Here is a 24,895-nt window from a genome sequence, read left to right as displayed (position 1 = left end):
ATTCTTTTTGTTTGGAAATGAAAAAGTTATAAATAGAAAAAAATGTCTCTAACACTGCTTATAATATTTAAAATCTTATATGCTTTATGCACTTATGAGATTGATTTTAGAAAAAAAAAAATCCAGATTATGTGCAAAAGATCAAACAGTGGGAATGTAGTTCACAGTCAAATATTAAAATTTGTAAGTCTAAGTCTGAATGTCTACAAATCATGGTCTGAGTCTTGATTTCATCCCAGTTTCCTATGAAATTCCTCCCCCTGGTAAAAGGAGAAAAATTAAGTAGGGAAATGTACTTCTATTTAACAGCCAGTACATTATGGAATTATGATTTCAGAATTAGTTTGTAGTGATGATGTTTCTAATTTTTTTTAGCAGTCTTATTTCAAATCTATCTGTCTCCAGGTCTCCACAACAACGTTCTGAACTTTAGTAACAGTAGAACTAATGCTTACCTGGTCTACTAATACACAAAACTCATCTTGCTCAGGTGATATGTTATACATTACTCTCCTCTATTTTAAGATTCTAATGCCTGCCAAAGAGCTACATCAACTATAAATAGTAAATGGCCTTTAAAAGGTCTTAAACTGGGCTTTTTTCAGGGAACTACTTTTCAGAACAAAGCGTCATGCTTCTCGTTCCAATCATTTCTGATATTATGGCTAAGGCAGTGATAATTCTGAGTCTTGTTATTTTGTGATTTGTGACAAAACCATCTACAAGAAGAAAGAAATATGACAGAGTAATCATAACGATGTTACACTCTTTGTACTGAAATATTCCTGGAAAGGCAACCAAAAGTAGAATCATTGCACTATGCATTATACAAATACAACACAGTAGATAGGACTGCCTCCTGAAGAGATTACAGTCCCAGTAATTTACAAATGGTGAGAAACTGATACTGACTGCTATGATTTTTTATTTGGATGCAGTAATACAAGATGACTGAATATCTCACCTGAATTATTTTAATTGAACAAGTAATATTTCACATCCCTAATGCAAAGGAATTAATTTTTGGTAATCCAACACAGCCTAGATGTCAAGCCCCAGTCAACACCTATAAGGAAAATATTGTTTCTCATACAGGACAGTTACTGCTCCTTTCACCTTTCGTTCAGTGGTTAATATCTAGGAGCTGTGTTTAAAATAACCAAACACCATCACTCACGCCTCATGCTTTTCATGTTTGGCACATTAGAAGAAACCTAACATGAATAAGGTAATAGCCTATTGCAAACATTCCTGTCATAAAGAAAGAGAAAATCAAGCCAAAAGGAACCCTGCTTGTCCTATCAACACACCAACATCTGCAAAAAGTTTTTGCTCTCCTTGCTTTTACACTTAGTATTACAAGAAGCATTGTTAGTAGAATAAAGGCCAAAACTTACATAGAGAAAAAATCAGATTTGTTTTGTACAGGGAATTTAATCAATGTCTTTTGTGTAAAGTTGTACTGTAGTCAGATTACAGTCTAAGTAGACTTCTTCAAGATCACAAATACTCTAATTAAACTCTTTTTTGCCTGTCTCACTGATTTCTACTAAAAGAAAACAACAATGCAAGCACTTGGGATTTTATGATCCTAGTGGGGACTTTGACACCTGAAATAGTGGGCTCAGTACAAATAAATCCAAAGCTCAAGCGATTTCTGTTGCTTTTCATTCCTCACCACTGGACCTACTCATATTTTCTTAACTGTTGTACAAACCTCAAACATTGATCTCTCAGTTCCTCAGTCAGTTTCCATAATGACTTCGTTACAAGCTTACTCTCTGAAGAGTCTTCCATTGGTTTTCTTACCCTCCTGCTCCATTATTCTTCTTGCTTCTGAATAGCAATCACATAATTCAGTTACTGTAGGAAATACATTTCAGACAGACTTTAAAAATAAAATCTGCTGATTTATTGATGTCTATTAAATCTAATCTAATTTTCTGCAGATGTTTTATCTTATACAGTCCAAGTTAAATGCTAGTTAGCCCAAACGTTTACTGAGGATTAAGTTTCTCTTCCCCTAACTGGTAGTTAATTTACTTGCTTCTATTACCTACACGCAGCTTAGTCACTATTTAAGGGTAATGGTTACAAACATCTTTAACACAATCTGTTGAAATAAGCATTAAGTGAAACAAGTGAAAGAATAAAATGTTGCCTTTTGTGCTGTTTTTCAGATAGCTATGTGGGAAGGTTCTAATTATGAAAACGAGAAAGATCATATAGGAAACAAAAGAACATTTTGTACTTAGAATAAAAGATCAACCCCATTTTATCACATGGCCTGTCTGATGGAGAAAGAAGAAAATATTTTATGGGAAAAGATGGTATTTGAATAAAGTTGGAGGACAAGCAGAATGCCTCTTTGAGTATTTTGCCATTTCAGAACAGTAAAAAGAGGATATGAGTATGGTTGGTCGATCGAGAAAGCAAGCAACCACAAAAGCATAGCTGAAGTGTAAGAGCAGGAAGTGAAGTGATTTGCATCACTTCCAACTTTCCTGAGAACCCAGGTGAAGTGTAAAACATATGTTCAGGATGGGTTTGGCCTGACCTCCAAAGACTTACAATCTCAGCAGACAGCCTCTGCTTCCTACACAGATGTTTACTTCCCTCTTTCTTCAGTGTCAAGATCACGATTAAAAGTTGAAGCTACTGCAGTTATTGGTACACACGCTCAGCAAATGGGTCAAAGAGAACACCACAGGCAATCATGCATGCAAAGGAACATTTGCAACCTAGCATTTTTTTTTTAATTTTTTTTATTTTTTATACGCTAGGCAAGAACAAGCTGAAGGCTTACAGACAAGTCAGCCTAAGCATACCTTAGGCAATATTTGAACCTTTAGATCTGGTTCAAATTGTCAAACAAAATATATATTGACAAAAATACATCTAACACCAAATTGTTTTTGACCAGAAAATTGTCCTTAAAAAAAGAAAAGATTTTTAATGCTTTTTCCAACTTGTTTATGACTTTTCAACAGATGAAATCATGTTATATTACTGAAATTCAAATGCCTTAATTTGAAAACACATGTACATCACAACCATCCATTGTTCCAACTTGTTAAAGGAAATCAAGATTACTTTTTGGTATTTTGTCAGCTGACTCCATACAGAATAACTTCTGGTCATTTAAATCTTTAATGTGTCAGAATACACTTCAAGATTCACTGAAATCAGTGGATCTGTTGCAAACCATTTTAATGAGACTTTCACAAGATTTCATGTACTACCAAGTTATTAGATGCATATGTTGCTCAAACCTAAAAAGCACCATTCTTTTTCCATTTTGAAGGAGACAGAAGAATTCACTAGCTGCCATGGATGATTCAAAGCATAATCTAATTTCATTTGTTCCTTGTCTGAAGTTTTCTTTTTGTTCTTTCTACATCATACACCTTGGTGTCTGGATGAGGAGCTACGAGATATGGTTTAGTGGCTTGTGGTAGTAATGGTAATGGGAGAATGGTTGGACTAGATGGTCTTGTAGGTCCTTTCCAACCTTGTGATTCTATGATTCTTGCAAGTACAGCCCTTAGAGACATAATAACAAATTCCTTGACTTGTTCCTATTATATTTAGAAAACTGTAATTTTTGCATTGCATGTGTATGAACCCAGTTCATCATCATTATTACTTTTTTTGAATCTTAACAACTTTCTTTTTTTTTTTTTTTTTTAAACAGTTTGATTTTCTTCAATTCTTTCTGCTTCCAGAACAAACCTGCCCTTCAGTGATGCTGTTTAAAAAAGTCAATTGCATCAACATAAGTGCAGGAAAAAGCTCAACCAGCTCCCATTATCCCTGGATGGCTAGTGAATCTGGCTGTAGTAATGGTACTGACCTGGCTGCAACTGTGCATCAAGATATCTGTAGTTGGAAAAACAACTAAGCTGTAAACTGACAGTCACATAAAGAAGAAAATGTTTATGTTTATATACAACCCCTAAGGAACTAACCCAATATATTGCCTAAGAAGTTGACTTCATTCCACCTTGCTGAAAGACTGTCTTACTCTAAATTGCCTAAATTAACCGCTTTTTTTGTTTTTTTTTTTCACTGCTTGACTTTTGTTAATGAACAATGTTGTGATGTTTTTGGGGGTACTTAATTTCTATAAGCCTCATTCAACTAACTTCTTGCTAATAGCAAAGTAAATTATCTCAGTTCCATCTGGTTAGAACTTCAGAGGAGTTTAGAGAGTAGTAAGGACAAGATCGCATGTCTATACACCGATTTATTTATTTGTTTTTAAGAGAAGTCTTCCAAAAATTCATACATCTTGCATATGATAGTTAAAGGAAATAAGGAAAATTTCTGGAATAATACCAGCTTCTATCGATTTCTAATTTACATATAGTTGTAATGCTATCTGATGCAGTGTGTTGAACATAATACACTCACTTTGAGCAGTATTTCTGCAGTATTTTATAGAGAATTTATGTAATGTTTAAAGTTTAAGTTGCCTAGTGTCATGAGAGTAGAGAGGGTTCTTTAGAACTGAAAGTTAAAAGAGCAGGATGTTATGCTCCAGAAGAATCTTAATTTTACCACGTTAGTGCAGGTCTTGAAATTCTTATACTTTCCAGCCCCTCTTCTTAGAATTATTCCTTCCTGCAAGTTTCTGAGTCCTGCTGTGTTTTATCTTTTGAAATATCCTGTTTCTTACAAAATCATGTGTCACAGCATTTGCCTCAGATAGATAAATGTATTTTCATAGCTTAATTAATAATAGAATAAGGATAACAACTATAAAGATCTCAGCAAGACAGACACTCTACCAGAACTGCCATTCAGAAATCTGCTTTAATGCTTTACAAATCATCTTTTCCTTTACTTTTCATAAAAGTAAAAGCCATGATACCTGGAGGATATGAAAACTCTGACTGGAGTTTCACTTGCAGAAGCCCTCAAGTTGAATGGTACAAGTCTTGCTTCAAGTCATTCATTAAATAGCTCAGTTTTTATCTTCACTGGACAGATTCTCCCCTAGTACCAGCACTACACAGACATTTTAAATGCTAAATGGAGCTACTGCTGCTTTTTAACTTAATATGAAATTCACAACTCTCCCACATGAAGCCATGATAAAATAATTATTATCTTGATCAACTATTTTCTTTTCTGACAAGAAGGAACAAAAGTTACACATTTTAACAGAAATTCTCTCTCTCTTTTACTTATTTATCTGTTCAGTGTATTATGCCCAGTGAAACAAAGGCTTCTCTGTCTCGAGTTGTGACTATTCTATACAAGAAATGGGAGGAACTTACGCTAGTTAGTGTTTTGTTCTAGTCATGTCCATGTTAGATGTTGTCTTACTACTGTGACCCACACAGACGGTCAATATTGTTTCAGAAGCCAAGGAGCAACTTATATAACACACGTAAGAGATACCTCTCTTGTCTGGAACTGTCAGTTGTTTGTTGTTTTTTTTTTTTTCCCAGAATTTTAGATTTCCAGAGTTGCACAGCCAGCTGTGGGAAGTTGGTCTAAACATGTAAGGAGAAGTTCATGGCACTTCAAGAAAATCGTTCTCAGATAACACATCTGAGAAAATAAAATTCACGGCTTAAACTGTCACATATACACAGAACAAAGTAAATGGCAAAACCGTATCCTAACACCAAGTCTTAATTACAGTGTGCTCTGAGCTGTAATTCAAGTATCATGAAGATAGCACAGGAAGCACCTTGGCATTGCTTTCTTTTTCCTAGATGGCACAGAATTCTAATAATAATAATAAAAAAAGTTAAGAAACAGATGATAAACCTCAATCACATCAAAGGGCTATTAGCACTGTAATGTTTTCTCAAAATGAAAAAGTCTTAGCATAAAACACTTTCCAGTTAATTTATACTACAGCTGGTTGGCTGTGTTAGCCTACCAAAAATGACAAAGGGTATTTTTGGGTGGTCTGGTCATTCTTTTTCCCACTCTTTATTTTTCAAATTAAGCAGATGCTAATGCAACAGCATCATACAGTCTCAGACCTCCTGTTCCATTATTCAAAATTGGTGGCAGAAAGTTCCAAGAAAAGTTTTAATTACAGCAGATGGCTGAAGGCCTACCAGCACCCCCCTTTTGAGTGGTCACAACCTCTAACTTCCAACCTTGACCTGGAGCAGTCATTGCTAACTTTCTGCCACAGTGGTCTGTGGAGCCAGTGAAACATTAGGTGGTGACCTACATAGAAAACCTGCACAGCCAGCACAAGGATACAGTCTCAGGGCTCTGAGATGCCTGTGTCAGTTCTTATAAAGGAATTCTTGGTGGCACCACTTCACATGGAGTTAGTGTTTTGCCGAAGTAAAGGTGCATGTATCATACAGACCCAGAAAAATCTCTGTCGAGAATTATTATTCAGTTTTGCTTACTTTAGCTGAAAATCCACTCTTACTGACCTGCTGGCACCTATACAGAGAAAAAAATATATATAGGGTAAGACCTCGTTCAGCCACCCCTTTTCAGAATCAGGTACACTTAAGATCACAGGAAAGAGCAAGCCTCCATTGACAGTTACAAAAAACTAAAATGATTCTTCAATGAGCCTTTCCACTTCTTGGCAGGGACACAACTTGATAGGAATGCTAGTGCACGCTACTCTCTTCTGAGGAAGTTATCTGTGAGACACTCCTTTTCCAGTTGTCAGCTTCTCATGTGTCAGAGGCAGTAGCACACAGAGAGGAAGAACAGGCTGTACATTGCATGGGGGAATATGAGCAGTCCTCTGCTTCAACATTTATCAAGAACATGTATCTCTCTTTAGAATCTTCATCAGACTTGAGGAAAAATATTGCAAAAATGCAAAAATATTTTGCTTTGTCCTCAACAAGGTGTTTGTACTAAAATACTCCTTTTCTCTGTACTGACAGTTTTAATAAGAAAATATTATAGGAAATTGGAAAAACAAAAACCTGAAAGTGTACACTAAGCCCTGAAGCACGTTACAAGCTAAGAGGAAAATGTGTATTCAAGATATCTTTACTGAGTTTCCAACTAACCTATTAATCCACTTTAGCCAATTCTGGTTTTACTCTTGAGATGCAAACAGCAGAAAATTTTGTGCACTGGTGAGTCACACTTCCTCTTGGAATATCCCACCCACTGCCTCACTCTGACAACATCCATTGTTTGGTATCCATAAACATTCAGCAACAATGATCTAAGTCAGTGAGCGCCATTTCTTCCACGTGGAAGAAATCAGTGACACTTTTGCTTCATACACACTTCCATATTTGATATCATTTCAACAGAATGCCCCTCTGCTGCTATCTGTTGGGTGGCAACAACATGTAATGGAATATTGGTGGGAAGATTCAGCTCCCACTGCCACACCAACATCATCTACCTCTGGATATGGGCCAACATAACAAAATAAGAGGCATTACTTTTGGAGCAGACCTCATAAAATTTTAAGACATCTACATGGAATTCTGAAAGGTTGTTAAGCACTGGAATAGGCTCCCCAGGGAGGTGGTTGAGTCACCATCCCTGAATGGGTTTAAAAACTGAGTGTGGTGCTCAGGGATGTGATCTAGTGGACAGTTGTTAGGGTAGTATGGTTAGGTTGTGGTTGGACTTGATGGTCTTTAAGGTCTTTTCCAAGCTGAGCAATTCTGTGATTAATTTCTACGATGCCCGCTTTCAAGAAGACAGTGTATGGAAATGAAATGAATAGAAAGGATGCTAAGTATTTTGTGCTGCTATCTGGCAGTAGATGCGTTAAATACCCCATATTTACACCTGAAAGGCTTGTAATATTTTTGTAACAGACATTTCACTGGTTTAGAATCTAGCCCATGTACTAATACACCACTTATGTTATTATCTGAGATCTTCATCAACGCAAGGGCTTTCATCCTAGAATTCCTCTAAGAGTAATGGAAGGGATACACCAATGGGAAAACTGGCACAGAGAAGCTGCCTAATATACACAAACATACAGACAGCAACATGGGGCTTTTGCAGGTTAACACACAAGGTGGGATGCAGTAGCTGGCCATAGTAACAGAGGAAAGAAAAGAAGAAAATCAAAGTGCAGAATGTACAGCGCACCACAAGTGGGTAAGTTGTCTATGGAGGGTAATACTGCTTTGCAGTTTTCTTCTGCCCTTGGAGACAAGGCATTGGAAAGGACTATTCCTTTTAGCTCTGTTAGAGCAACACTGAATAGCTAGTCTGAGCTGTATAACAGTCCTTTTGTCACGACTCCTTCTCATTAATGACTCACCTTCCAAAAATACATTGCTCATTCTATTCTTTGTCAGATGAAATTGATGCAAATTCAGTTTTTATATCAAAGTATTTGTTGCATATACTTCGTGACATCTCAGTTTGACAGCATACAATTAAGTGACAAATGCTGTCATGGAAAAAGGAATAGTGATGACAAGCATCCACAACTTTAGTGTAAACCATGCATTTTAGAAGAATTGAAAGATTTCTTCCTTCACCTTCCTCCTGGCACACAGGAGCCTAAGCCAGTAGCAGAGTCACTGTCACTACTTGTCAGGCAAAGGTGAATGGACTCGAGGGCACAGGAATGCTTTGCTGCACACACCTAACTCCTGCTAGACGGTCAGTATAGTGAATTCATTCATTGTTTCTGCACTGTTCGGTGCATTGTGGGCACGTTCTTTGCATAGCATCATGCCCTCCTTTCAGTTCAGCGATTATTCTTCTGGCCTGCTCTTATTTTCTAGGTCTGCTCCTAATCTCTCCATAGTTATTTCTGTCCCATTATTTCAGACCTTAATCTTTTTCTAAAACTTATGTTTGGCTTTAAATTGATCTACAATTGCCATGCCTTGAAGAATTCTCACCTGTAGTGCCTACAGCCTTCTCATGTCTATTTCATTTTATGCAGCAACTTCCACACCAGAGAGTAAAACAATTAGTGCAGTGTCTGGGTAAAATCTCAGTCATCAAATACAATGCTTAATTACACTGTAAATTTGTCGGTTTTTCTGCAGAAGTTAATGGTCAAGATATCTCTTACTTTAATCTCAGCATTGGCTTAAACATGAGAGCTTATAACTCTCCCTGGGTGCAACAGTGGGTCTTACTCTGTTACTTCTTGGCTGAAGTAATCTAATATTCCTTTTTTTTTTTTTTTTCCTAAACACAGTCACTTTGTCTTCTTGACACTTGAAGCAATTGCACTATTTCACTTACATGAACTTACTCTCCAAGTTGAACGAAACTTTCTAATCATCACAATCAATAAAATGCATCTTACAGCTACGTTCAGAAACCACTGTGTTAGACAGTGCGTATTTGTAACAATGCATGCATTGAGGGCAATGATATTGGTTCAGCTAGAACTTCCTGAAAGTTGTGCTCTGATGGTTAAGCAGTCATGACCCCATTGGTTCAGGGAGGCACTAAGACTAGGTGAGACATCCCTACACAGAGTCGATAGTGAAAGTATAACTTGGAATCTCCTGACTATCATCTGCCTGCTTGCTCTGACAAGCCACATTTTTCAGCTATGCCAGATTACTTCAGGGAGGTGGAATGGCATTGCTAAACCATGTACAGTTGAATCAACCATGGGCCAATTACCCTCAACTGCCGAGTCTTCCAGTACAGCACTCCTTATTAACATCAGCGTTCAAGTTAGCAGGTTCCCAGGAGGGCAATGGAGACAGATCTCTTAGCATGTTATTCTTTATAAAAGAAAGGGGGCAGGGTGAGACAGGAGTCAGTGCACTCTGAGTACCTCATGTTTCCACACAAGAAAAAAAAGCACACAAAGTTAAAGTGAAAAGAAGCCTAACAGAGAGTAGTGTACTTAAAGTCATTTTGACACTTGCAAATATAAGCATGCTGTATAAGTACTGTCAGTACAGTCACTTCTAGCTGATAGCATCAAATACAGTTTACATGAGACTGTAACTCCATTTCACAGCCAGAGTTTTCTCTCTCAGTGATGCAAAACAGGAAACTAATTAAATTGCCATTTTTCAAATCAGAAGGCATTCACTAGGCAATTGATTCATTAAATGAAATATCACACATTAAAAAAATAAAATAATAATCGTCTTACAATGAAGTTATTTGTTGAAAACTCAATTTCCAAACAGAAAAAATACTCATAAGACTAGATTAAATCAAGCAATATTTTGATTTGTAATGTCAAGATGTTGAATGTTCTCACAGATTACTTGGAAAAATAATTGATCATTTGCAAGCAAAGTTTCAAATAGCAGAAGTAATAGACATACAACAGAAAATACAGAACATATCCTGCTGCTCCTGGCTGTATGTGTTCACGCTGCAGACTGGAAAACCACAGCTAGCTTTTAATATGCTCCCTTGAGTCACTTTGGCAGCTGTTGTATCCAGGGTAGATTTCTGCTACCAAAACCTGTAGTCCACTGTATAGAGTACAGTTGCAAACTAACAGGTCAGCCTCTGAGAAAGACAATCCTGTACTAAATAATTTGATACCAAGTCACTTGAAAAATTAGGTAATGAAGAAAAGGATTGGAAGATTAGAAGTGTTTTCCTTCCATAACAGAAAACCTTCAAAATTTACTTTCTGTGCATAGTAGTAGAACAGAAAAATGAATGACTGATGAACTTGCATACCAAGTACTTCAGTCTGCATGGAGAAGGGTTGTCTTCTCCTTCAGCATTAGTTGATCTGGTAGATAAGACTCCAAAATAATCTGGTAGAGTCACTTCCAGAGTTTCTGAAGTCCTTAATTCAATATATGGTTTCAAACATAAAGCAACTCAAATACGTCAGTGGCAGACAAACATTGAAATGTTCTAAACTGTCTTTTGGGGAAAGTAAAGGATCGGCATTCCAAAAAACACAGAAAATACTGATCTTGAACCTCAGACTATTGAAAAATACAATTTCTACCTTTCAATACATGATAGATTTCCTGGATTATATCCAACTCACAGAACTGTGATATCTGAATTGGAAAATAGCATAAAAGTTTGTTCAAGATCTGTTATGCAGAAAGTCTACTACAAGCACAAATGTTATTGATCTCCCTATTAACATTTCCAGGGATACTTGCAAACAAATGCCCTGATTAATCTGTAGTGAACTCTATACAAAACTGAACAGAGAGAGTAACCTGAAAGATTCCTGCTCATTTTGAGGATAACATTTGAATCAAACCTCATGTTCAGGAGGAAAAGGCAAACTGTCCACCTGAAGAGCATTATGTTCTCCCTTGTCTCTCACCATAAATCAAGGAAAGAGTTATCCAACTCTTACTTTAAGACTCTGCACCCAGGGGTAGTTACAAATATGTCAAAAGGTAAGTATGCTTGACAGAAACAGAGCTTCAGGGAAAGCAGTCAGCTGTATCCTGACATATGTCAGATCCCTTATAAAACTTTAGGGTATGCCAGTTCCCTGCATTAATTACCTGCAATGGACATTGTTTCACATCTGCTTCTCAGAGGTTCCAGCCTTCTTCCCTACCACCTACCCCACACCCCCCACATACACAGATTTTTCATCAAGCCAAGTGAATGAAAACAGAAATAATTGTGCCTGCTGTTATACTGTTTCTGACTATAAGGGTCTAAGCAGGAACCAGAGTTTTCCTGAGAACAGTAGAGCAGCTATAAAAAGGATGAGGTGCTGAGAAGACACAGTTTGCCTGAGGGAATAGCAGTGTCAGAAAAATCAAAAGGAATATAAAATGGCTAGATTTAAACAGCCTGACTGACATCGAATATTTCCAAGTATTTCATTCAAAGGAAACGCTTTCTCATAATACTTGCCCAGCTTATTATTTTATGCAGGGAAGCCATCCAGTAAGTCCAAAGAGCTACATACCTCACCAAGGAAAATCAACCTTTTCTATCCTTGTACCCTTTCAGTTTTGATAGAGCAAACAGAAATTGTGGAAATCATATGTTGAGTTTCACAGATGGGCTTTAAGATGGTTATATAGACCTTTAAGGAGATGTATTCCCATCTGGCACCCGTGAAGAGTCAGAATAATGATTCTTTATCAGACAGCATTATGGTACTGAAGAATTTCTGGCATGTGAAGCCAGATCTTGTAACTTTCAGCTCACTGAACTCATGAAGAAAATAAAATGACTAATAATTCTAAAAGTGCAATATTGGTCATGTCCAGTATCGAAGGGAAGGCTTCTTCCTTGTCCTCTTAGAAAATGCTTAGTCTCAATGGACACAAAATACTAGACCTCAAGGAAACAGCTGTTGATTTGCACCAATCAAAAATAAACTAAGCGTGGATTCATACACTGTTCTTCCCGCACACACTATGGTTTGCAAGTGATTCCTGGGAAAGGTCACTTATCTTCCTGCTTTTAAAGTACATCTGACTCCTCAGAGCAGTTGAGAGAGTGGTTAATCAAGAAGCCCTGTGTGAGCATTCAGCTGTTTTATAAGACTCTTAAAAGGACATTTATCTTTGAACTTATTTCAATTGTAAAACTGCCCTAACATGGAAATTAAGCAGGATTTTTTTTATAAACAACCAAGACGTTTCCATTGGCATCAGCCATGCAAAGAGCATTATTTTACACCACCTGTGGAAGCACTGCACAGCTGTAAGCCAGCTCTGGCACCATGTTATCATCAGCTAGACATGGAGCAGTGCCCAGCCGCGTGAAATGTACTCTCTAACTCTTAAAGCCTGTAACCCCTGTTTGCATTCCCCAGATTGCAGGAAAGGCCTTGAGCTGCACTCAGGTACTAAGTTTTCTTGCACGGTTCTGGGCTCTGAGTAAGCTTATTGTTTCAAGAGGATTAACTTGATATTAATATCAACACTGTGCTTACTCCTTAAATAACCTTCCTTTTCAATATGCTGTGTTTCTGCTTGCTGGTTAGCCTGATTTTGTTCATATTGTTATGGATGAGACTTTCAATTATTTTTATTAAATCTCCATCTCAGAGGCCCAGAGAGCGCTGCAATAAACAAATAATACAGTAATAGCTAGCTCACATAGTATTGGGAGCACATGCTACAAATGTGTTTTATGTCACAGCGTAAACCAGCACGATGCTAGCAACAATTAAATTCTGGGATTCTTTTCTTGACTCTTCAACATACATTAGTGCCAGAGAAAACATTAAATATGAAATTAAACTTATAAATGCAATTGTTTCAGAGTCTGGATAATGTAGTCAGTGCAAGCTACATCTGACACAACAGCCATAGGAATACTGGCAGAAGACTAGTGGAATGCAGTCCCATTTGCTACCTTCCATCACAGAACACAATACAAGCCTATTTATGATATGTGGCCAAGTAGTCTGAGATTAGAAACCGCAGATATAACCAAATACAAATGACTCCAAGTGCTCCATTTGGCCTCACCTGAGGACTTTGTGCAAAGAGGCAGCAGGGTGGGACACTGGACCAGACCCCAGCCGCTCTCTGCCTCTGGTCATCTCAGCTCATAGTGGAAAAAAGCATGTGCTGCCCTCACACTGTCCTGGTTCAACTTGTAGTTTGGGTACTCCTGTCTCTCTCGTTTGGTTTGATTCGGTTACGTTTAGTAAATTACCATTCATCCTCAGATCATTGTCATTGTGTTTTCTCTTTGTTAAAACTATCTGTTCACTCTCTGCCCTTTCCCCTCTCCCGGGGCAGGCCGGGTTGCAAACCCCTTCCTTTTTTCCTTCTCTCCTTTGTCTCTCCTTTTTTTCCCTTTCTCCTGGGACCTGGTGTACCCATCATGGACTTATATGGAGGGATAACCCCGTGACAGATTTAAATTACAGAAGAACCCTTACATTCAAGTATTGAAAAGATGCAAAGTTTGCAAATACAGCCCATAATACATAATTGAACTGTAAATCTTATATGAGCCTCTGGACATTCTGTAAAAGCCTACAGCTGTGTGAACTTTCCACCCTTAATTCCCCTAAATTCTGAATGAGTATATAAACTTCTGCAAAAAATTCTTCCACATTAATTCTTCTATGCAACCTTTGAATGTTCTATACCGGAACTTCATATTGCCTCTTTGTGCCCATCAAACCGGTGTCATTTTGTTTGGTTTTTGGGTAAAGAAAAGGTAATGTAGAGGCAGAGTGATGGGTCTTTATATTCAGAATCAAGTGTATGGCTATTGAAATAAACAAAAAACAGACAATGGCTTCAGCAACTCAGAACACAGAAAGACATCCTGAGAGGTTAAAATTTCCAAGTCTTACTTTGAAAATGATGCATAGCAACAATAATCACAAATCTACAAAGAATTACACTATTTCTATCAATAACATCAGCATACACAGAATAAGAGGAAAACTTCACACCAGTGTTGGACAGACATATGAACAGTCAAGCCTTAGAGCCTGGCCTTACAATCTAGTCTGAAACAATAATTCCTGTAAGCTTGTTGGCACAAAGGTTCTCACCTAATTATACGTGCTTTAAGTATCAGGCAAAGAATGATTTTGGGGAGGGACTTTTTATCAAGGGTATGTAGCAACAGGATGAGGAGAAGTAGCTTTAATCTGGAAGAGGACAGATTTAGACTAGATATCAGGAAGAAGTTTTTTTTTTTTTACTGTGAGGGTGATAAGACACTGGAACAGGCTGGAACAGGCTACACAGAGTGGTTGTGGATGCTCCAACCCTGCAGGCATTCAAGGCTAGGCTGTATGGGGTTGTGAGCAACCTAGTCTAGATGGAGGGGGCCCTGCCTACAGAAGGGGGGTTGGAACAATACGGTCATAAATGTCCCTTCCAATCCAAACTGTTTCGTGATTCTATGATAAATAAAAACAGCTACAATTTTGGAAGGAAGAAAGGTGGGATATAAGCTGGAGTTCACTTGATGATTCAATTATGTCTTTGTAAGTGCTGGCACATCGGAAACTTGGGACTGAAGAATGTTTAGCTGGAAACTACCCTGACATATTTAACAAGCCCTTTATTTGTAGCTAAGTCATTTTATAGTTCCCTTATCTGGATTCAACAGCCACTTAGATCACACTTAGCTGGCTGTCATGTAGCCAGTATAATACCCACACAGCTCTAAAGGTTTGATATGGTTGTGTCTTATATTAGCAGAAGCTCAATGCCCCCAGGTTCTAGGAATTTTGAATTTACATATTTGACTGCTATTCAGCAACTGCTCCATATTGTAACTAAAAAAATCCACTAACGAAAGAGAAAATTCTACCAGAAAAATGAAAGCCAAGTTTTAGAGTTAAGAACAGAGTAATAGAAAATGCTGCCCTAAACAACAGCAGCAGCTCAAAGAGAGCACTAGAGACTGTGAAACAAGTAAAAGGACCCAAAGATAGCACTGGCACTGCAAGCTGTCAAAACTCAGCAGCTTCACCGCACAAAGACATTAGCTGCTGAAGTGAGTAACTCTGTTGACAGGTGACTTCCTGAAGAATGCATTACCATTTCATAAGAACAGCTTTTCCAATCAGTTTTTTCCCCTTCCATCTCCTCCTCTCCCTTACCAGAACTCTGCTGAATAATCAGGCAAAGTGGGGGAGCAATAAAACAGCAGAGAGAATATACCGGTAGTACAAATTCTTACCTTTCTTCTGTGCCCTTGGGGAATATTTATATTATAGGTCATGGAGAGTAAGTTCTGTTTGTTCCAATAATGGCAGCACTGCAATAAAAATACACAACGGTTCTACTTTGTCAAATGCAGTGTAATGTATTCCCATTTTAAAAGGCTGTTTGCTTAGTTCTCCACAGTCTTTTCTAATGCTACTCATCTTAAATAGACCATAAACACTTTTGATAGTCAAAGCATATAGAACCTATAAAGGTAGTCTTTGTTCTTAACTAAAAATAATGCTTAACAGCTTATTCTGTGGTTCTGTTCATGCTGGTCAATTTTCTTTTTTTTTTTTTTTTAATTTTTTTTTTTAAAACATCCTTTCTCAAAAGGCAATTCATTAATAAGCAATGATAACTTTACACTCTAGATTTAATATTAAAAAGTCAAATCTTGACGCTCTCAGTAAGTTTTTACTGGAAAAAAAAGGGTGAAACAAACACAACTGCTGTGCAGAAAATCCAGTATCATCAGAAAGTGATCAAACCTAATTAATTCTTCCATTAATTATGTGAAAGCAAAATAAGCCTGGCTTAAAATGAGAGAGTCCACAGAGGCTTTTGCAGTTCTTATGTAAAGCACAGCTTATGTTAAGCAATACAATCTGTGCAGGAATAAATGCTCAGGAGGGCCCAAAGCTTGCTAAAGGCTTTTACTATTTGATAGCAAATACAGGACCTGACAAAAGGAAGCACTGGCAGCACAGTTTCAGGGACATCAAGAATCTGCTTGGTTCATTTGTGAGTATGTGCAAATTCACACTGATAATAATAGCGTAATATATAATATTATAAATATATATAAAATAATAGTTTCTTTCATCTGGCATCTCAGTGTTAAGTAATGCCACTCATAAGTGAAGCAGGGAGGGAGACTGGCTCAGTAAATCCAACTCCCTCTGTTTCTATGTGCTTTCTTATACAAACAGAAGTTTTTCAAGGGCAATTCACAGCTCCTTCAGGAGAATAAAACTAGGTTCAACCTGTAAAATTCAGATCCAAAAAAGACCACTTACAGCAAAACTGGAGCAAACAATTCTGACATCTAAATTCAGCCCTTAGGAAACTGTACCTTTATATAATGCTAAGTCCAACAAACACTAAAGACAGTTCAATGAAAAAGCTAAATGTATCAACAATTAATGTATTTTCATGGCCTAGAATCAAGTAGTCAGAAAATCAAGCAGTCCCCAGTGGTCATAGATATAAACGATGAATGAGCTGTACTAATTAGCTTTCACTTACAAGTGCAAATCAGGTTAATTAAAAAAATAAACTTCATTACATCAGAGCACCAAATTCCTCCCTTTTCTTAATTCAACCACAGATGAATGGATACAGCAAATTTGATCTATATGCATCCACTGGATTAATTAAAAGTCAGGCATGCATCTGCAGTACCAGGCAGAAATAAAAAATTCTACAGGGGCTGCTGGCAACTTGAGATTAAGAAAAAAATGAAGAAGGAAAAAAAGCATCTGATCTACATTCAAGTTAAATGCTGTTTTACATCATCTATGTACACAGTCAACTCACATAGGAAAGACTGAAGTGCCACATCCTGCTCTCCGCAGTGCTTTTTTTTCCCCCCTGTGCTGGCTTCCACGGCATGAACAAGTTTAATTCTAGCATGTTAAAGTAGCCAAAAACTGGTGCAATTTCAGGCTTAATGCTGCAAATTGCAGAGGCCCAGCTGCACCACACAAATAAGAGCCTGGTCACAGGGAGCTCAGGGTGCATACAGCTCAGTGCAATGCCCTTATCAGCACCTCTGACCTCATGGGCTGCAGCTGAGACAAGCTAGGTTTTCTGCCTGTAAAAATCCCATGCCCAAGCCACCACCTGTGGGGTGGAAGCAGTCTTCATTCTAGGATGCTGCAGTATGACTTAGCAGAGGCCTCAATACACAGCTGAAGCATGTGTGCTAGACTTTGTTCTTATTCCTACACTATGGGCATTTGCCTGCAGGCATGAACCCTTTTTTGAAGTAGACTGTAAACAGTATCCTTTTTGGGAAAGTCAGCAGCACTGGATGCAAAACAATTAAGTAAACCTGCACATTACTTTCAAAAAATCCAGTTGGCGGAGGCATTAGATACACCTTCAGGCTTACTGAATTTGCTCTCACCTTTCCAGGAAAATTCTAGGAGGTTACAAACAATGCTTTCCCTCATGTCTGGCCTAATCCTCTCATAAGAGACGTGTGTAACCAAAGATGTAAGGCTGACCTCCTCTGTTTGGGGAAACCCCCAAAAAATCACTGTGCTCATCAAAAACCCGAATGTGCCATTTCCTAACTGGCTTCACAGTCTTTTCAGGCAAAACCTGATCCAACCGAGGCAGCAATATTGTTTTATTCCTTCTGCCTTCTAAGGAAGAAATAATAACTTAAAGGCATTAAAACATGGGTTGTATGGTGAAATGTTCTCAAGAACACTTCCTCTGTACATAGCTTTTAATAAATACAATGCTGTACACTCAGTGCTGGCCTCCAAGGCAGTACCAAAGCAGAAGATCTGCACATTGATAGGCAGAGACACAGAGACTGAAGAAGGCAGTGCTTCCAAAGGGCCTCAGAGGCTTTCAGTCCAAGGAACTCAACGCAACAGCCAAATAGCTAAGCTTAGCTCTAGAAGTGAACAAAGTGCCTGCTCCATTCGTGCTAGATTTCTGCCAGTACAGGGTGAAAAGAAGCTCAAAGGACACCCAGTAACTAGAAACATGCATTATATGAATCCAGGGTGAGAGCACGAGGCTGGCACCTGTGAGCTTTAAATTTCCCAACTTTTGTTACTCTACTAGACTATGAAGCACTGTCAAGGGTGATGAGGGCTCTATTCTGACAGGAATATAAAATCTATGCTGGCTTATTCAGAAATTATTAATAAACTCGAGATTATTAAGCAATAACTCATTTTATATTTCATCTTTGTGGATGAAAAATTCCAACATGTTTCAACACTCACTGTAACCCTTGAACTAAACTTAACTACTTGTGTACTATGGGAGAATGTACCTTTGCAGCTCTGTGCTGAGCAGGCTCATCTAAATACTCCACAATGGTAGTACTTCCCACAGTAACACAGTTTCACCAGCATTTTGTAATATTTGACAATGGACAAGGTTTGGGTGTCACTTCAGACAGCAGGTTAAGAGAAGCAAGAGTAAGTCATGGGGAAAAACAAATGTTCTCCCACACACACCCCACATGGCTCTGTTCTGCTTTTGAACTTGGTAGAAGGAGTGGGATGTGCACTCAGATGGAAGAAGAACAAAGATGGAGCGCAACACACCAGAAGCCCCTTCAGCAACCCCTTGGTGAAGAAGATGCATACAAGCATCCTCTGAGGAGGAAGAGGTCAAGATGAGCCAGAGATGAGACAGGCAGTGAGAAACAGGGATAAGGAATATATACAGTAACACTGGTCACAAGTGCCAATGCACATTACTTAGAAGTTCAGGGCTGAAGTACTTTGTGTAGATGACTAGTACTCTAATGGGTTCTTAGAAGTTTGTTCAGTTTGTACAACTCTGTAATATTCCATGATCTGGTGGTGGGGAAAGCAAAGAGCAAAGCAGGGAACAGACATGAAAATTCTGATTCCACTGTAGTAAAGGGGAGTTTATCTCAGCTCTAATGAGGACTTCAGAAACAGTTACACAGCCCTTATGAATGCCTTAAGCAGAGGAGAAATGCCAAGAAAGGTAATTAGGTCCTTGGTGTGAAATTAGCTGCTAGACTGCAGGAATAGAATGAAAGAAAAAGTAAAAAGGTCTAGAGAAAATTAATTCTTTCTCAAACGCAGCAATCAAGGATATAAACTCCATAGCATCAGGTAATGGAAAAGTTCTAGCTAGTGGGAATGAAAAATGTAATGACAGTAACATCTAATGATATGGCTACTTCTATACAGGAAACTGAAGACAGGAAGTCATTGCCTTACTAATATCTCCCTGTAAGGAGGAATGGTCTCTATCAAACTACTGTATATGTCAACTATCTGCTTAATAGCCCATATGCGTTACTACACATATCTTTTAAGGGGGTTACAATCAAACTTTTACCCAATGCCATCTATGCTTATGGTGCATTTTTCCTAAGTATTCAATACCTTCTAATGCAAAGCTGCACGTACATCTCATGGTCTAGGTGATTGCTCAATTTCTCTTACTTCTCTACACCTGAAGGCAAATTCATTACACATATAATGAAATGCTTCATTACCTATACACCTTTATAATTGATGCAAGTCTCCACACTGCTGTCTATGAAGTATATCAACACGGATTTATCTGTAATTGAATTAAATGAGAGTCAGTTTTGCTTTGTTTGTAAGGGTAACTAGAAGCAAGAACTCTTCTGAGAAAACTAGAAAAGATTTTCAAAGGCTATGAGAAAAACAGAGCTCAAGCGGCCCCTCAGGACTCATTGCAGCTCAATTATACTACTACTCTTCAGAAAATAATCTTGCAGTTCTAGACTCAATAGGATGCTTTCAGAGATCTCTGCACAAGCTGTGTGGAATCTGGCTGCTTAGTTTTCAACTGTTCTGAGCATGAAGTATGGACTGTGAACAGAAACAAGGCTGCACCAACAAGTACAAAATATTTTGTGGAAGCACAATTACAGAGGCCTCTTCCAGAGCTCAATACACAGACCATGTTAATATGCACTTCCCCTTTTCCCAACACATCTGCAGTTCCCCTTGAAAATACTGTCCATCCCAGTTTTCTGAGTTTGGTTTGGACCTCTGGGCCTGAACCTGCTCAATCCTTGATCAAAGTTCTGATGCCATAGCAGCAGCGCTGTACAGTAACTACACATGCATCTATTAGTGTAGGAAACATCAAGAGCTTTACACATTTTGAAGTATCTACTTATCAGCAGCTCACCTGCACTAGTTAAATATTGGCACGCACAGTCAGTAACACAATTTTAGCACTTGCAGTTTTAATTGGACATATATAATAAAATTGCTTTGTTCAGTAGGTTCACAGGGAGTAATACCTTTGCAGGTCACCTAGTCCAGCCCCTCTGCTAAAGCAGGCTCCCTACTGCAGGTTGCCTAAGCACGTCACAATGCAAACAAGGGTGGAAAAAAATGGACAAATGCTAACTATAAAATACATTAAAATTAGCTTTATAAGTCTGGCGGTACTATAGAACTATTAAAATATACAGAAAGTCATGGTGTTATACTGAGTCCCCAGAACCAGAGCGTTTGAGGGATCTCCTTGTTTGTTGGTGAATTTTGATGACATCACCAGAGCTTCTATAGTCCAAAACTAAAGCCCATTTCAAAATGTTGGGCCAAAAGCAGTATCACACATTGACTGATCCTAACTACCACAGAACAAGAGATTTTCAACCAAGTTTTGCTTTTTTTGATATTTTTGTTCCTGTAGCCTCAAATTCTTCTGCTGGTACCACCACAGAGCACTCAAAGTCCTTAGTGTAAAATTAAGATTGCTTTCAGATCAGCCAAAGTTTACAGACAACTGAGGGGAGAAGAAAAAGATAGTCACAATCATTGTGCAGAACAGACCACCGCAATGCACACTCAGCTTTATCAGATCACCTGAGAATGCTTTGAAGCACGAAAACCTGAACACATAAGGGCACTGCTGTCTAGCTACTATGGGGTATTTGTTTTTATGCAGTCATGACTCGTGGCCTGGGAATAACAAGAATCAACAGCCAGTGTACAAAACTTACAGTGTGTTGCTGTACTGTGCACCAGAATACAAACTGTGACCTCCACCCCTGACAGAAGTTGAGCTCATTTCAAAGAGCCAAACAATAACTCCAGAGAATTTGTTTTAGATGCCATAGATATCAGGTGATTGCAGCATGTACGTCACACACTGATTTAATAGACCGTATATGTGAAAGAAAGGCACTGCTATGCAGAGGTAAATATTTTCTAACTTCAAGTTGCCTGAACAAGTACTTTTTTATAGGCTTTGCATTTGATATGTCAGATGTGTGTTCACCTGAGGCATACATCCAGAAAATGTGAAGAAACGGCACCATAGTGTCCAAAATCCACAAACCTTGTCAGATATTGTTAATTCTGTAAACAAAAAGAACAGAAATCTGAGGACCACTGCTGCCTGCACAGGCAGATAAAGCTTTCCAAACACACTGTAGAGGCCAAAAGGTCTGATCTGGTTACTGGTAAAAGGTATCAGTGAAGTAGCAACAAGATAATGCCGCCTTCTATAGTTCTTCCTGAAATGTGATCTTTACTGTTCAGCTACAGAACAAAGGGTTATGAACAGCAACAAAAGAAAACTGACAACACTATGATCCAGAAAAATCCTTGCATACTGTTAACTATTCCTTACCTTTTTGTGCAAATGCTAGGCAAACCCTTGCATCACACTCAAAGAAAATATGATTCATTCAGATAACACTCACAATAAGCACTCCGGTAAACTTCAGAAGCTCTTGAGAGTATGAAATCAGGGTAGAAACAAAGTTATAAACCTGCAGATGTTTAAGTGCTTGTTAATTCTTAACAACAGTTTCCTTTGCTATTTCATATCTAACATTTGCCGAGAAAGTTCAGCAAGCAGTAGACACACCGTGCCAAAGAGCAAACATTTGCTGCTTTTCCTTCTCAAAGCAGCACACTGGTAGCAAAGGAGCCTCTAGAAGAACAAACTGACAGGTTGGGCTGTGAGAGCCAGCAGAAGTCACCCTGCAAGGGCTGTGCTTCAGCAGCTCAGGGAACTTGACAAATGCTTCTGGGCTTGTAGCTAGAGCAACTATCCACCTATATATTCTTGAATATATACCAGGCAGATGGTTCTATTTCATGTAGAAGACAGTTTAAGCAAAAAATAAAAGAGAGGGAAAGATTAAAAGTACTCATTTTGGTATGCTGCTAGGTTACAAAATGGAGGACTCCGAAGTCATGAAGCTCCCAAGCTCTCTTTGCAACGCTGCCAACCGTGACCACACTGCACATTCAATGCAATCCCCTTAGCAATGCCAGCTCCCTGCAAACATGGCCAGGCCTTTGCCCCTGTGGGGGAGATGCAGCTCTGGGAGAGCTGCCCTGCATGCCCCATCCCACAGGCAGCTGTTGGGCAGCACCCTGAGGCTCTCAGCACCTGAGCAAAATCCATCCTTACCTTTCCTCAAAACAACCACACAAAGCAAAAGCAGAGAGACCTCACACTGAAAATCTTTCCAGAACAAGATTTCCCTATTTATATACTTAAGCAGGAGACAGATAGAACTCCGGTTTTTAAGACCAAAGGAAGAAAATAATGTTGAAAATGCATCTCACCTTCCTGGAAGCCAGCTCACAGCAAGATGCAACCTTTCTCCTCAGGACTTTCCTCAATTCACAGATGGACAGCAGCTTTTAACTCAGAGGAGCTGCCCCCTCCCACACACTGCAAAACTCCAGGAGGTTCTCTTCCTTCCAGAAGGTTCCCTGTGCTCTCTCCCAGAGCTTAATAGAAGGTTCTCTCTGCCCCTCACTCTCCAGCCAAAACATCCAGAAGGGTGTCTCTGTCCTTTGCTCTCCTGCCAAAACTTCCAGAAGTTTCTCTCCGCCCCCACCAGCTCTGTGCCACCTGTGAGCAATCTCACCCACAACCAGCCACCTGTCCTGATTGCAGCCAGTGCTCCTCTGTCCTGCTGTTTGCTTCCCAGTGCTGAGGTGGTAGCTCCATTCCTCTGCACTTAAGTGACTGAAAAGTAGAGGTCGTTAGAAACAGATCTCTCAGAAGTGCTGAAAATGCACAGTTTCACTGGCAGGCAGCTATCTCTGATTAGAGAATCACCTCATTCTTCCTGCAATAGCAAAGGAAACCATTTCAGAAAGGTGAGGCACAGGGAGATTCAGAGCAAGCAGCTGACTGTCATATATTCAATTGCCCTTGATCTTAATGGCACTACAGGTGTGAAAAATCCCAACTAACTCCTCATCAGTACTGCTGTAAATACTTGACAGCTTCTGAGTAAGTCTATGCAACTTCTTACATCCCTTTGTGATTGAGAAGTAGGTCCCTGAGCAGTGGAATTCTGTGTGTGGTGTTCATGTTGCTGCTTTATTTGGCAGTTTAGTCTCACAATCTGGATGCTTAACATAATTGGACTGCCTGTTCTTTCTCTAGAAATGGCAGCCTTGCCTTCCCTCTCTCTGCCACTCTGAGTCACGGGGCTTGCAGATGTATGACTGATGGCTGCGCCTACTGTGCTGTCTGTGTAGCTTTCAAAAACCATGGGGCATAGCTGTTAGAAAGCATTACAGCTTAGGATTTATCACATGGAGAAGAAGCCAATAGATTTTCAATGTGAAATTGACAATGGCATATTTTATTTACCTTTCATCTCAAACGACCTTTCCCAGAGTGAAAATTTAAAGTAGATGCAGAGTTTAAACAATAGCCAACTTTCAGTATTACCGTTTTGCCTGTACATGGAGTAAGGATTTCAGTCGTAAATTACTATTTTAATGTAGCTCCAGAGTACAAGAAGTTCTTCCTGACTATTGAAAGGGATTTTTGGTACTGAATTTTCAGTAGAGTCTGGCAACGTAATGCAGACAAGGATTTTTATCCAGATGACACTGTTTGCTTGCTTAAATCATTTTTTACCTTGCTTTTCCATGTTTTGAGGATTCTTGGAGATACCTCTTTTAATATATCTTAGGCTTCTCCTTTCTTTAACTGCAGCTTTTTTTTCACAGCTGAGCAACACTGACAGCTGGCTCCTGCAGTGGGTAGGATTCAGACGACCCAGCCTTGGCTGTGGGGGTCTAATCTAAACGATTTTAGAGAAGTTCTGATCTAGTCCTTTTCTACCTAGAGAGAGATTAGCATCTTTATAGGACAGTCAACACATTCCTCAAACAGCTGGATTTAAGACATTTTAAGCTTTCGCTATTTATCTCCTAGGACTATAAATGACAACTAGACAACAAAAGTTACGTGACATAAACCTATGCCTCAGGCTCCATTTTCACATAAAGAGCTTGAATTTCAATTTGCTGGCTTTGAATTGTCTGTCCTGAGGCTAAGGGTTACCTCACATGAACCTGATCTGACCTAGGCTGCATAGTGCTATTTCCTTCATCCCAAGATAGTTGAGCCTCTGCTTGTATTTCCAGTGCTAAATTACTGGCTTGGTATTTGACACTAAAAAAATAACCACAACTGTTGAAGCACTTCCTCAGTGCTCTGAGGAAGTTCATGGGTCCATCCTGATGTTACACTAATATGGCTTTATACATGCATGAAAGTACTTGCATAAATCGGATGAAAGTTTGCCCACGACCAACTAGCAATGATATCGGGATTTTATTTTTCTCAAGAGCAAA

General features: G+C 38.8%; 1 long non-coding RNA gene across 1 annotated transcript; it reads right to left on the bottom strand.

Annotated features, from left to right (window-relative positions):
* Nucleotides 1-6,096: 6,096 nt before the first annotated feature.
* Nucleotides 6,097-23,104, bottom strand: LOC140252184 (uncharacterized). The gene is made up of 3 exons (XR_011903562.1): nucleotides 22,856-23,104; nucleotides 15,529-15,606; nucleotides 6,097-6,423 (listed from the first exon to the last, which is right to left on the bottom strand). It is a non-coding gene; the product is annotated as an uncharacterized lncRNA (long non-coding RNA).
* Nucleotides 23,105-24,895: the final 1,791 nt, after the last annotated feature.

This window comes from Excalfactoria chinensis, chromosome 4, assembly GCF_039878825.1.
Source record: "Excalfactoria chinensis isolate bCotChi1 chromosome 4, bCotChi1.hap2, whole genome shotgun sequence".
Lineage (NCBI taxonomy): Eukaryota > Metazoa > Chordata > Aves > Galliformes > Phasianidae > Excalfactoria > Excalfactoria chinensis.
Note: the sequence above shows the minus strand (reverse complement) of the source record. Positions and strands in the feature narration are given on the sequence as shown.